The sequence below is a fragment of the Nerophis ophidion genome, linkage group LG09, assembly GCF_033978795.1.
Source record: "Nerophis ophidion isolate RoL-2023_Sa linkage group LG09, RoL_Noph_v1.0, whole genome shotgun sequence".
NCBI lineage: Eukaryota > Metazoa > Chordata > Actinopteri > Syngnathiformes > Syngnathidae > Nerophis > Nerophis ophidion.
Window position 1 is genome coordinate 35,311,812 of NC_084619.1, and position 13,198 is coordinate 35,325,009.

Consider the following 13,198-nt stretch of genomic DNA (forward strand, 5'->3'; position numbering starts at 1 on the left):
ATATATATATATACAGCAGAGACGGCATTGCCGGCACTGACGGCACACCACTGCTGTAATGCTATAAAAGAACGGCTGTAGATTTTAAGGTAAAACAAATATACTGTCAACTCAGTCGCAAGAGTCACAGTAAAATGTATGCACTGTAATAATACCTGGATTTTACAGTAAAAAAAATAAAAATAAAAATAGCACAGCTGCCAGATTTGTACCATTAAAAAACAAGTGGTAGTTTTTCCGTTTACCGTAATGCACTGTAAAAATGGCCATAGATTTTAAAATAATAATAATAAAACAACACTTTGGCTGTAACTTTATTGCAAAAATACAAGTGATAATGTTTTGCTCAGTTTATCTCATTAATATTAATCCATCCATCAATTGTCTACCGCTTATTCACTTTCAGGGTCGCGGGGGGTGCTGGCCCCTTTCTCAGCTACAATCGGGCATTTATTGGCACAATTATGGATGTTTATGCATATATTCAGTAAAATATTGCCACAGCTGTGTATGACATTAACAAAAAGTGAAAATGAAATAAGTCCTTTAAACCAGTGATTCTCTAACTTTGGTATATGTACCAATCAGGGGCATCACTAGACCTAATACTGTACTGGGGCACACCTGGGGCACAAATAATTCATGTGAGCGTGCAAAGCGCGCAAGCAAAAACATTTTTAGCACTTATTTATCATAAAAAATACATAAATAGCGCTTTAAACTATGAAATCATATCAGATTATGTTGTATGGATCTTTGATTAACCACCTGAAATTAACTAATGCATTTGACCTACTTGTGCACTTTTTTACTCCAGACTTCTAAACTGCTACTGGTAAAAGCAAAAAGGAAGAGCAATAATTCTTTTTGAAATATATATTGCAGTAATCATCTACAAATTTAACATCTACAAAAGTAAAACAAAAATAAAGCACCCCTACATCTCTGAGTTATTTTATATCATTTAATTTCCATTTATGGCAATGTGGCTAATCCTATTTCAGATACACACAACTATAAAATATACACAAAACAATAAATCCACAGTAGTAGAAAAAAAGAACAACTGTTGTGTGTCTGTTCAGGGAATCATTTTCTGAGAAGTAAACTGTAACGTCTCGTTTTCATTTTTGCAAAGTGGTCAATCACGCTGGACAGACATGGATTTATTACAGCAACTGTTACACAGTTGACCAGTGGTTCCCAATTGGTGGGTCGTGACATAAAAGTTGATTGTGTGTCATTTTCAGTGAGTCGCAGTCAGATGTATGCATGAAAAAAAAAAAAGTTTAGGTAGAAAAAAAATCCAATTTTAGCCATTTTTCTAGTGACTATTAATGAGCATTTTAGCAAAAGGCAAACCGACTAACAAGTTGGCGGAGGACTCAGGACAGACATGGAAATATATTTAAAAAAAATCTAAAATGGGCAACAAAACCCAATATTTTCAGCCACCTTTCTGAAAACAAATACAGAAATGTTACTTTTTTTTCTGGAAACAAAACCAGATGCTTTAGTTGTAGCCATTTTTCTGGAGACAAAACAAGATTATTTTAGTCAAAGTCACACCGATTAACAAGACAAGTCTACTGTGCTATTTTTCAGTGAAATAAACTTGAATGATTTAAAAATTTGGCTCACAACTTGATATGGAAAAATGTTTTTCTTCCTGAAGATAAACCATTTGAGAAGCACTCAACTCACACATGCTTACTCCAAATCATCATTGATACAGAACCAGCAGACAATAACCAACATTATGTTTCATGTTCATTGGAATTTCCCCCGACAGCTCGTACAGCAAATGAATGTTTGTCTTGATACAAGGAATAACGTTAGCTAACTTAGCATCAACTTAAGACAATGATGTTGCCTAGCTAGCTAGGACTTCACTTACATCTCTCATTCCTCGCTGCTTCTTCCCTGCTGCGGGTGATAACTCTGATATCCATCTAGGAGTTACAGTTTTAGTCAAATCAAAATCAAAATAATATAATTAACAAATTGTTGTTGGCTAACGTTACCTACCTCAGCAGTGATTCCCATCCCCTCTCTCAACTGAAGTCTCGATCCACACGTGAATAAATTACCATATTAATTAGCCAGGTGCTCATTGTTACGTGGAGTGAATACAGTAGCAATCAATTATCATACTAAGTAGTATGTGTGCTGTTGTCTATGTTATGTAGACTTAAAACTCTGAAGCGTTTTTTTTTATTGGTGAAATTTTTACTGGGGCACTGCAGATCAACACTGGAGCACGTGCCCCAGTGAAATCTGTCTGGTGACGCCCCTGGTACCAATCTCCATCTAGTGGTACACTAAACAATCTCTTTATTAAATTACGATATTTTATTTCCCTACAATCAAACACAGTGTGTAATATTATAGTGGCCAAAAACATATATACTTGTTAAAAAAAGAAATGTTTTAATGAATACTTAGGCCTGCTGCACTACTGTATTTTAATGTTGGTCATGATGGTGGTAGTTGGAGGGCCAAGTGTTTTCTGAGATGGTACTTGGTGAAGAGTTAGGGAACCATAGCATTAAATTTTCCATTAATGGAAAATTGGTGAAACATTTCCCGACATGTGATAACGCTGATCTTGTCAAAGTAATCAATTCACAACATCACTGATATTGCTTGTATATTTTATTTTATGTACACGTAAAAAACAAAAACAAAAAAGAAAACAAAGTAGCCAATAACATTGACCAATATGGGCAACAGTTGATAGCCGTGTTGCACACACATAGGAAAATCCTCACACGCGTTTCCCCTTTTGGGCGTACATACATTTAGAATCTGTGTAAGGCTGCCTGGAAAACGAGCCGGGCTTGATGGCAGTCATAGCGCAGAGAACCAGAATGGTCGTCATCTGCTCCCCTTGGAAAAAAACTCAACAAAAAAAAAAGTCCCTCATTCTTCCGCCTTAATCACAAGCTAAGCGTTTGTGGCCAAGCGGATATTAGCCAGGCTGCTCGTCCGAGGGCGACTGTGTGCAGTTCTTTGATACAGGCTGGCCTGTGCTCAACACCAGTGGTCTCTGCTCCTGCCCCTCTCCCTTATTCAAACAGTGCGCCTTTCAACCCAAAAGCTCACTAAAAGGTCAGCGCTTCAGTTTGCTTTGCCGAATGACTCGATAACCGCGGGCTACGAGTAGTTGACTTCACAGTATTCTTCCAGCATGTTCTGTTGTTCTTCCAAAGTCGACCGTAAAGCTTGAACTGATACTGCATAGGGAAGGTTTACACGCATTTCACCCAGGTTTGTCCAATAGGAAATGTCACATGTGGGGTTTTTGTAGTGTGGTAGACGAGCTGAGAAAGAAACACACCCATGTGAGAATACAGTGTACGCAACCATCCAAAAAATGTTAGTCATATCTCCAAGGCCGTTGGATAGTCAACCACAAATGATTTCCTAGCTCCCCTGCTGCCTATCGGGCTGTAGCTCACGGTAATAGTGTTTCTGACAGTGAGCTTACAGCAGGCCACCGAGGTACAGATAAAGTGCTTTTTCTTAATGCTTTAAATAATTACAAGTGACGGGAAGAGAAGAGTGAGAAAGGGGCCGACGCCTCTCAAGTTCCAAATGAAATGTAGGAGAGACACAATGACTGAACATCAGTATCAACATGCACAAAGGGAACACTGGTCACTAGAAGAGCAGGTTACTACCACTCACTGGATGGAGCTGTTCACATTTTATAAACGTAGGTCTGTGGGCGGGGCGGGGCTGGGGGGGTGGACAAAAAGGGTAAGACTTTTTTAAACCCTTCCATCAAACTGTGCCGAATGACATTAGCACACTGGGAAGTTCAGAGACAAAACGTGGATTCTTAAACAATAAGAGAATAAATACATTCTGGTTCTTGTAGTGTTGGTCCGTTCTAGCCACTCCTAGAAAATTAAACAAGGAGGAACAGTCACAGCATACCATGGGGTGCATGGCCTTTTCCTTTTTTTTGCTCCCTTGTCCTCACCTTGGCAGCCATTTTACATCAGCCTTGTGAAAAAGAAATGAAAGAAGGGGGGGACAGCATATAAATAGTAGCCCAGGCAACCACACGTATTCCCTCCTGGGTCTTGATGACCGGGGTCTGAGAATTCACGAAAGAAGAAAAACCTCTGCGACCTCCTTTCTGCACCCAGCCTCCTATGGAAGACAAAAGACAAGCAAAAAACACAAAGTAAAGACAACGGGCAAACAAGACAGGTTTCATTGTTGCTTTGAGAGTTTCAATTCAGATGGTCACCATGCTTGTCATCACTGATTGCACTTACAGTATTCAGATACAATAGGAACTACCCTTATCTTCATTCATGGAATGTTTCCTCTCGGCAGTAGAGTTCGGCAAGGTACAGTTTGGAACACTAAACTTAGGAATGGCCATAACCGATTGTTGGAGATCTTCTGATTATGTGGAAATGATGAATCGTGTCTTTAAAAAGAGGTAAATGGGAGTGTTCCGTCAGCCTTCAATAACAAACAATACAAGCAATTGGTAATGCTTACCAATAACTTACTTCTGAAGAAAAACTAGTGAGTTGCACTTGGAATATGGAGAGGTTTTCTTCCTTTAAACACATTTAATGTGTAAGTGTTAAAAAAGGGTAGCAAAAAATATCAATGAAAAATATATGTAACTGTATGAATGTCAATTATTCACCAAAAAAAGGTATACAACACAGTAAAGGATACTTTTTACAAATAGTGTTTGCCCTGTTCCAGAGGTGACCAATCTCTGTGCATTAGTTTGGGATTAGGGATGTAACGATATGAAAATGTTATTTCAAAACTAGCATGGATATTATCGTTATCACAGGGTTGTTGCATGTGCTTATAAAAAACATATGTATATATTAAAAAAATAAATAAATAAACAACACAAACAACATATTTTCCTTTTCAGAAAAAAGACTAAGTAATATTTTGGCTTCTTAAGAGTCATATTATTGTTATTTGAGTGTTTTAATACATTCATAGTGTACTGTAGTGTTGTAAAGTACCAATATTTTGGTACCGGTACTAAAATTATTTCGATACTTTTCAGTACCTTTCTAAATAAAGGGGACAACAAAAAAAATTGCATTATTGGCTTTTTTTGAAGAAAAAATCTTAGGGTACATTAAACATATGTTTCTTAAATAAAATATTGAACATACAAGACAACTTGTCTTTTAGTAGTAAGTAAACAAACATAGGCTCCTAATTAGTCAGCTGATGTATACAGTAACATTGTGTGATTTATCATTCTATTATTTTGTCAACATTATTAAGGACAAGTGGTAGAACATTAATTATTAATCTGCTTGTTCATTTACTGTTAATATCTGCTTACATTCTCTTTTAACATATTATATCTACACTTCTATTAAAATGTAATAATCACTTACTCTTCTGTTTTTTGATACTTTACAATAGTTTTGGATGATACCACAAATATGGGTATCAATCCGATACCACGTAGTTACAGGATCATACATTGGTCCTATTCAAAGTCCTCATGTGTCCAGGGACATAATTCCTGAGATTATAAACATAATATACATTTTTATAAAACAAAATATGTTGTTGTGATGTCAAAAAATCTCTTAGTAGTATTGATTTGATACATGCCTGTACTTGATATCATTACAGTGGATGTTAGGCGTAGATACACCAATGGCGTTTGTTTACATTTTGATGCCGGTGAGCTACGGTGTCGTGAAGAATGTTTAGCTATTCCTCATCCAGCAGGGATGATACTTGTAAGAATCATACTTTATTTGTCACCATGGAGACGAGGATGAGTGATTTAGAAGTAGCTAAAACACTGCCGACGGCGGATGGATGTTAGCCGCTAGCTAGCTAGCCATGTCTTAAAGCATCTCTTCCTGAGGGCGTTTCAGTGTTATAACTTCACCTTTATTGTTAGATTTTAAGCCAAAATGCGTCCGTTCTCCCTTTTCTGTACACACACAGTGTCTGCTGCTTGTATGTACTCTGTGATTGTGTGCCGCCGAACATGCTTCTCTGCTCGTAAATTAGGGCTCGGGGGGGGTGCGGGACCGGTATGTTTCAGAGACTGTGTAGTACCGAAAATGATTCACTAGTATGGTGGTACTATACCAATACCGGTATAAAGTACAACCTTAGTGTACTGTTAAAATTTGTAAAAGATTTTAGAGTGCTTTTAAGTGATCAAGATAAAACAAACCACCACGATTTTCAGTCAGTCAGGATTTTTACCGCACATTATCATGACTGTTGGTTATCGAAAAATGATTAGTTGGGGTGCTGAAGAAAAGAAAAGAAAAAAAAAAAAAAAAATCACATATGAAACGCAATTCTTATTTATTTTGCTTCTAAATCGATTGATCATTTTCAAGAATCGAAAAAAAACCTTTTTATTTTTAAAAAATGAATAGAGTGTTTTTAGGTAATCGCTGCAGTTACTCATTGCTTGTATATATTTCATACATCAGCAGCCAAGAGGAGCTTTTGTAACCTGTAATCCATTTTGAAATATTTTTATTATATTTTTTCTACTATGTAATACACTGAAATATGTTTGGATTCCGAATGAAATTGAATAGCGAGTTATTGCATGATTCACATTACTCATGTGTAATAGTTCATGGTGAGTAAGTACAGTATTTATGAAGACTACTTTGATATTGAACTCCATGACTCAGTCTATCTATCTATTCTCTCCAATCTCATTTGGGGCTTTCACACTCACATTCATAATATAGAGCAGTGGTGTCCAAACTATGGCCTGCAGGCCAAATGCGGCCTGTTGAAGTATTTGAAGTTATGTGTTATTATTCAGTCAGTTTATTCAACGCAAACGTAAGTGTTATTTTGGTCCAAATGATTGTTGGAACGTCACAATTAACGCTCTGCTGAGTGGTGAAAAAAAGCGTTGAAACGTGTGTATTTGTGTATGTGTGTCTGTGTGTGTGAGAAAGTTTGAGAAACAAAAACAAGTTTGTTTCATCAGACAACATTAACCCTTAAGTCAAACAGACCAATGTGTATAAATATTAGACCCATTTAGCTGCAGCAATGGGTTAGGCATTGAAACCTTTCCCGATATATTCTGTTGAGTCCCGTTAACCATTAATGAACATACGCTAACAGTTTTTATATTATTCACACACATTATTGGGTTGTGGCAGTTTCCACGGGAGTGTATTGTCCCAGTGCAGCACACTACACCCTTTCTAAGTCATTGGAAAGGTTAGTTAGGATTTGGAGATCATGTGAGGATTTTCCAGTAAAAACATCCCTTTTAACCAAACATCCATACATTTGCAAGGATCCAATGTACAACTTTATGGAAAGAGGTCACACAAAAACATGGGGGAGGTTGAAGCATCAAAGAACTTAGTTAATCTTCACTTAAAGCAGTGGAAAGCTCCTAACTCCACTGTGGGTGGTAGTGTAGCCAAAAATTGTACTCAAGGTGACTTTTCCTGTCTTATCGACAATTTATTCACCCTCTGCAGTACTAATTTTAGTGCCACTTCTCATTCTGCACAGAATCAACCCCGGGACAGCAAGATGGCGCAACTAAACGTGATAGTTGATACTGTTACCTGATTGGCTGTTAGTGTCTCACTCCCACTAATCAGTGATCCTGTTTTGCTCGGTTACCAGAGAGTGCCTTTGTTCATGCAACCGATCTTCCTTCGAAACTTCCCGTTTCTTCCGACAGAGAAAAAAAAAAAAAATATATATATATATATATATATATATACATATTTCCAATGTCGTATTGATCACATTTTTATTGATACTGATTATGTGTCTATCGCGATTCATACTGATATTGTTTTATCACCCAGCCCTAGATTAAATGACACTTGTGGTTATTGTGATTGTCAAAGACATACAAAAAAATATCTATTTTGGTCAACTTTTTGACTGCAGCGAATTATTTTCAATCACTGGTTTACAAGTCAAAGACATTGCCAAAATGGTTGTATGGATGGACATTTAATTCTTACATCACTAAATAAAGTGTGAATAACGATTTTGTGGATGATTTGAATCAATAAGACCAATGCTGTCTTGAAGTTCTGTGATCAATGTGGTGTATTATTTGTGGTATACTGACTAACGAAACCTTTAAATTATTTACGCTGTATTAATTTCACTGTGTATACATAACTTAAGCTAGACAGTGGGGTTCTTGTTATATTTTTTGCTTTGAAAAATGTCACTGTGTCACACTGCAGCATGTGTGACATTATATTATGTCTGAATGCGAGTCAGACTGTGTTCACAGTAGAGTTCGCATTTTATATAATTTGAACGACTACATAAAAACATCAGATTTTACAAAAAAATCGGAATTTCACATCCTACTCTGCAGTGTGAACGTAGCCAAAAAATGTTACGGTGAGAAAGTTGCAAACAGCACCTTTGAGTAAATGTACTGTTACTACTCACTTCTGGTGGCAATAAAGTACATCCACAGGGATGAGTCAACATAATGAAAACTGTGATGTAAAGATATTAAAATCCATAGAGGGGTGCTGACTTATAACATTAGCAACTAGCACTAACTACTTTAACACCAAATGTCAAGGTAACTGTTAAGTTGCATTTTACTGATTTGACAGTGATTAACTTTTGACATGTGTGCCAATGTAAAGAAATTTTATGAGAGACAGATCTACTCTTAATTTCACCTTTTTTATAAACGAAAAAGAAAAATGTAAGTTAGGTGTGATTACAAAGTGTATTGTATTATGTACATTGGCACCACAACTTTAGGAATACCCCAACTTATAACAAGTGTATTTTGTGATACAAGCTGCCTCTAAACATTTTGTTATTAAGTTGCGAGCATCAATTTCAGTATGAATTTTTGAGTTATGAGCACAGTCGTGAAACCAATTGAGCTTGTAACTTGAGGTAACCCTGCTATGCAATGAATAACTTTTTAATAATGTTAATTAAAATACTGGCAGTAAAGTGAAAATGTTTTATAAAGGCAATAGACATTAGAAACTATCCAATCATATTAGTTTTCTTTTGAAAAAATATTTTGAAAGCAAAACAATTTGGAGGTCGACCAGCATCAGAGAACACATTGTGTTCCACTGTATGTTCAATTTGTACTATACAATGGTACCACAATTTTCATTTGTGAGCTGTCACAAAAGTTCCAACGAAAACCGAAGCAAATTTTTCCATAAGAAATAATGTGAATATAATCCATTTGTTCGAGACACCCAAAAACACCATTTTATAGATAATTATAATTTTACATGCAGCAAATGTGAAATACATATACTATTAAAGACTCTAGTTGGAAAAGATGACGATATGCGCAGAGGGAGGAGGGAAGAGTTGAAAGCCTTGTTTACACGGCAGGTCAATTCCGATTTATCGCTCCATATGAAACCTGTATCCGATTTTTTTCATGTTGATGTGAACAGTGCAATCAGTGCAATTCCGAATTTTTCAAATCCTACTCAGGCCTCTTTTGTATGTGGAAATAAAACAGAATGTATCGCTCATCCGAATAATATGTCATCAAAAAGCAATAAACGTTATTTCATAATTATTCGGCAATATCCATCCATTCATCCAATTTCTACCGCTTATTCCCTTTTGGGGTCACGGGGGGCGCTGGCGCCTATCTCAGCTACAATCGGTCGGAAGGCAGTGTACACCCTGGACAAGTCGCCACCTCATCGCAGGGCCAACATAGATAAACAGACAACATTCACACACTAGGGCCAATTTAGTGTTGCCAATCAACCTATCCCCAGGTGCATGTCTTTGGAGGTGGGAGGAAGCCGGAGAACCCACGCATTCATGGGGAAAACATGCACACTCCACACAGAAAGATCCCGAGCCTGGAACGCAGGACCTTCGTATTGTGAGGCAGACGCACTAACTCCTCTGCCACCGTGAAGCCCTATTCGGCAATATACTGTTACAAAATAAGTAGTTGACAGCAGAGGTCAAAGCAAATGCCCCACAAACTGCACAAGCCAGATTGCTTGCCCTCTTTCTTCCTAATCTTCTACGTGCAATATTTTGTTCCATAACATTTTTGAAATTGCCACAAATGCAACTGAGACCTACTCGAATTGGAGCCATGTTTACTTCTATCAATACTGCAGCGCGTCTGATGTAATGACATCATGTCTGCATGCCAAAATCAGAATTGTACATCCTACTCCACTTTGTGAACGTAGCCAAAAGGAATAGTGTTTCACACCTTCTTCATCAAAGTGCTGACATTACATCCTTCTTTGGCCCCATGGTGTCTTATTTTGCAGTCATTGTCAGTTAACAAAAAAAGCACAAGGACTGAGTGGCCAACATGTCAGACTTTTTTCTTGAGCACTCGATTCCACGGAGTTATACACAGGCTCGGGATGAAAGGATAAGCGGTATTAATGATAACCATGGTAAAACTCCTGACGGTTAGTAATACTGTTTTAAATTGAAATGATCAAAAAACGTGATTGATAACTGCACTTTGATAGACTAAGACTGAATGGTGACAGCTTGCTGGCTTTAATGCTAACATAAAAACAAGTGACATTGAGGTCTTTCTCCATTATGAGACGTCACACCTCGATCTAAATTTATATAAACACATTGCTGTCTGCAAATTGAACCAACAAGATGTGCTCTCTGAGCAGTGCACAGAGGGATCGTTCTATATACTAAAATACAAAACGAAATGTTTACGGTGTTTTCAAGGGCCTCTGAAAAGTGTAGAACACCACGTCTGCCAGAAATAACAGAGTTTGTTACGCAATTATCGCACATGCATCCTGTCTGACCGTTGGTCCATTCTACAGTGTGGGAAAATGTAATTGCGTTCCATTCCTGTTAAGCTACGAGCGGAGTTAAATAGCGAGCAGAAATGGAAAAATCAAAAAGGTACATCGTGGAAATCCCAGGTCCAAAGCCATGGGAAGTCGTTCCCCAGACAACTCAAAACTATTTTACTCAACGATCGCCAGGAGCCGTCATCACTGCAGCAAATGCCTGATGGCACACTTGCATTCAGAATGGTGGAGCTTCACTTCCGTGTTTGGATTACATTTTACTGCATTGATAACATGAAATGTAGATTGTTACTGTAACTGGTTTTGTAAAATGCAATAAAATCTCAGTAGAAAGGAAAACCGCTAGGCAGAAAATTTAGAGTCACTGCTTTAACAAAGACTTTCACGTCCTCAAAACATGTCAAGAAACCTCTTCTTAAACCAATCACACACTTGCAGCTTCACCGTGGAAGTGATATGCGTCACATTTGGTCTATCTACACTAACAAAATGAAAAAATTTCTTACATAACGATCATGGATAGTCGAAGAGGTTTTGTGATGTAATCTGTGATACAAATTAATACGAGTACATCAGTTGAGGAAAATGGGGAGGTGGGGGATTCTGTCAGGCTGAAAAATTGTGTATATTCTTTGACAACTGGTAGATAGTCCTCAATTAAAGAATGTTTAGCAGACTGAATATTACACTTCATTAATAAATAGAGAAGGTAAAGAAATCATGCAGTGATATGAATACCATTAACTTTTAAACCAAGTAATGTACAGAATATCAGAAGCATTTATTCAGGTAAAAAAAATATCACAAATTACATTCCCAAACATCTTTGACAATCAAAGCATCATCGTGACAGTCCACATTTTCTGTCGTTAACACGTGAAACTGGTATTTAAACATGGAAGTGTAGCTCCTCTTCTCTAAATGCAAGTGTTCTAACAGCAACAATACAGAATACAAATTATGTATTCCTACAAAACACAAAATCTCGCAAGACACCAACACAAGGCGGGTAATTTTCTTATTGTTTATGTCCATCTTGTGTTGAGCTATTTAAAAAAGTATATTGTTTAAAAAAACTAACATTTACTTAAAACTAAATGTTCAGTCATGGTCTGGAAAACTTGAACGTGATCATTTTGGTCAAGATAAGCATGATAGGAAATGTTCATATCGTTACATTCCCAACGCAAGCAAATTATCAAGATTGTTACGCATAATGTAATTGTGCGTAGTTGTAATTGTTACGCATGATAACTAAGTCGAAATATGAAAACGGGGGAAAATGTTTGCAACATTTTTTTATCAAAAACCGAATAATACAAAAAGTGGGGCATACAAAAACTAAGGGTACCCGCTCCGGCTGGGCGAGAAAACGATAAGTATATATCGCAATACACACATAATCGATAAAAATTGCGTTAAAAAAAACATTACTATAATTTTTTCGTCTTTATCGGAATAAGTCGGACGTTGCTCAGCAAGGTTGGTTGCCTTAACAAAGAACTCACGCTCTGATAATCGGGCAACCCAGAAAGTGATTACTGATCAATGGGAGTGACATGCCAACAGCCAATCCCTTAATTGTATCAACTATTAGGTTTGGTTGCGTCATCTTGTCTCGCAGTGAATTATTTGCATGGAGCTAGAAGAGACACTAAAAATGAATGCCGCGATAAGGATGGATACTAAATCTAGTACTTTTTTGGCACAGACCAAAACCACCGTCTCACATAAATCCAATGGTTCCATATTATAGTACCAGAGTTGTGCGGGACGTCACGCTCGTTTGTTGACTACAGCACTTGGCAATCGCTCCAGCAGCACTGACAGTGGGCTCGGCCAAACTATTTTTAGATAATGTTGCAATTTTAAATGCCAACAAGGAAATTGACACAAAAACGCTCCAACATAAATTAAGGCAGGCTCGACTTTTCCAAAAAAATGTACTAGCTTGATGCTAAAATACATTTGGTTTACTGCTAGCATCAGCGATTTCAATACCTCAAAATTTGTTAATGAAAACTACAACTACAATGAACGTTATAATCAAGCAACTGGTAAGTACAATACTTGCAGTATTAACACTTTTAGGGCCCAACAAAAACCACAAACTATTCATGACAACTATTTAACGTATTGGACTTAAAACTTAATAATTGTAATTGATAATAATAAAACAACATACAGCAACTGGATAGAAGTTATCATATTTTGCTCATTTTTTAAATTTTGCAATAAAAAATGACATTTTATTACCATATAACTAATATACTTTAAACAGACACAAAAGTACCAAAAATTGGTATTGTTGAGTAACCTGTATTGAAATTGGTACCGTTATGGTTGAAATGTGAACCATTTCTATGCTGCATCGAGCGAAGAAT

The 13,198-nt window shown here is 37.0% G+C and overlaps 1 protein-coding gene across 6 annotated transcripts in view; it reads right to left on the reverse strand.

The window, feature by feature from the left end:
- Positions 1-2,637: 2,637 nt before the first annotated feature.
- The window catches only part of pwwp2b (PWWP domain containing 2B), a 34,887-nt gene continuing 24,326 nt past the window's right edge, over positions 2,638-13,198 (reverse strand). The window contains exons 3-5 of one of the 6 annotated variants that reach the window (XR_009808133.1): positions 4,533-4,583; positions 4,290-4,447; positions 2,638-4,161 (exon numbers count right to left, since the gene is read on the reverse strand). The gene's annotated coding sequence lies outside the window, so the exon portion shown is untranslated. Of the gene's footprint in view, positions 4,162-4,289; positions 4,448-4,521; positions 4,584-13,198 lie in introns of all 6 variants that reach the window. The other 5 variants (XR_009808134.1, XR_009808137.1, XR_009808135.1 and 2 more) reach the window with 5 other exon arrangements.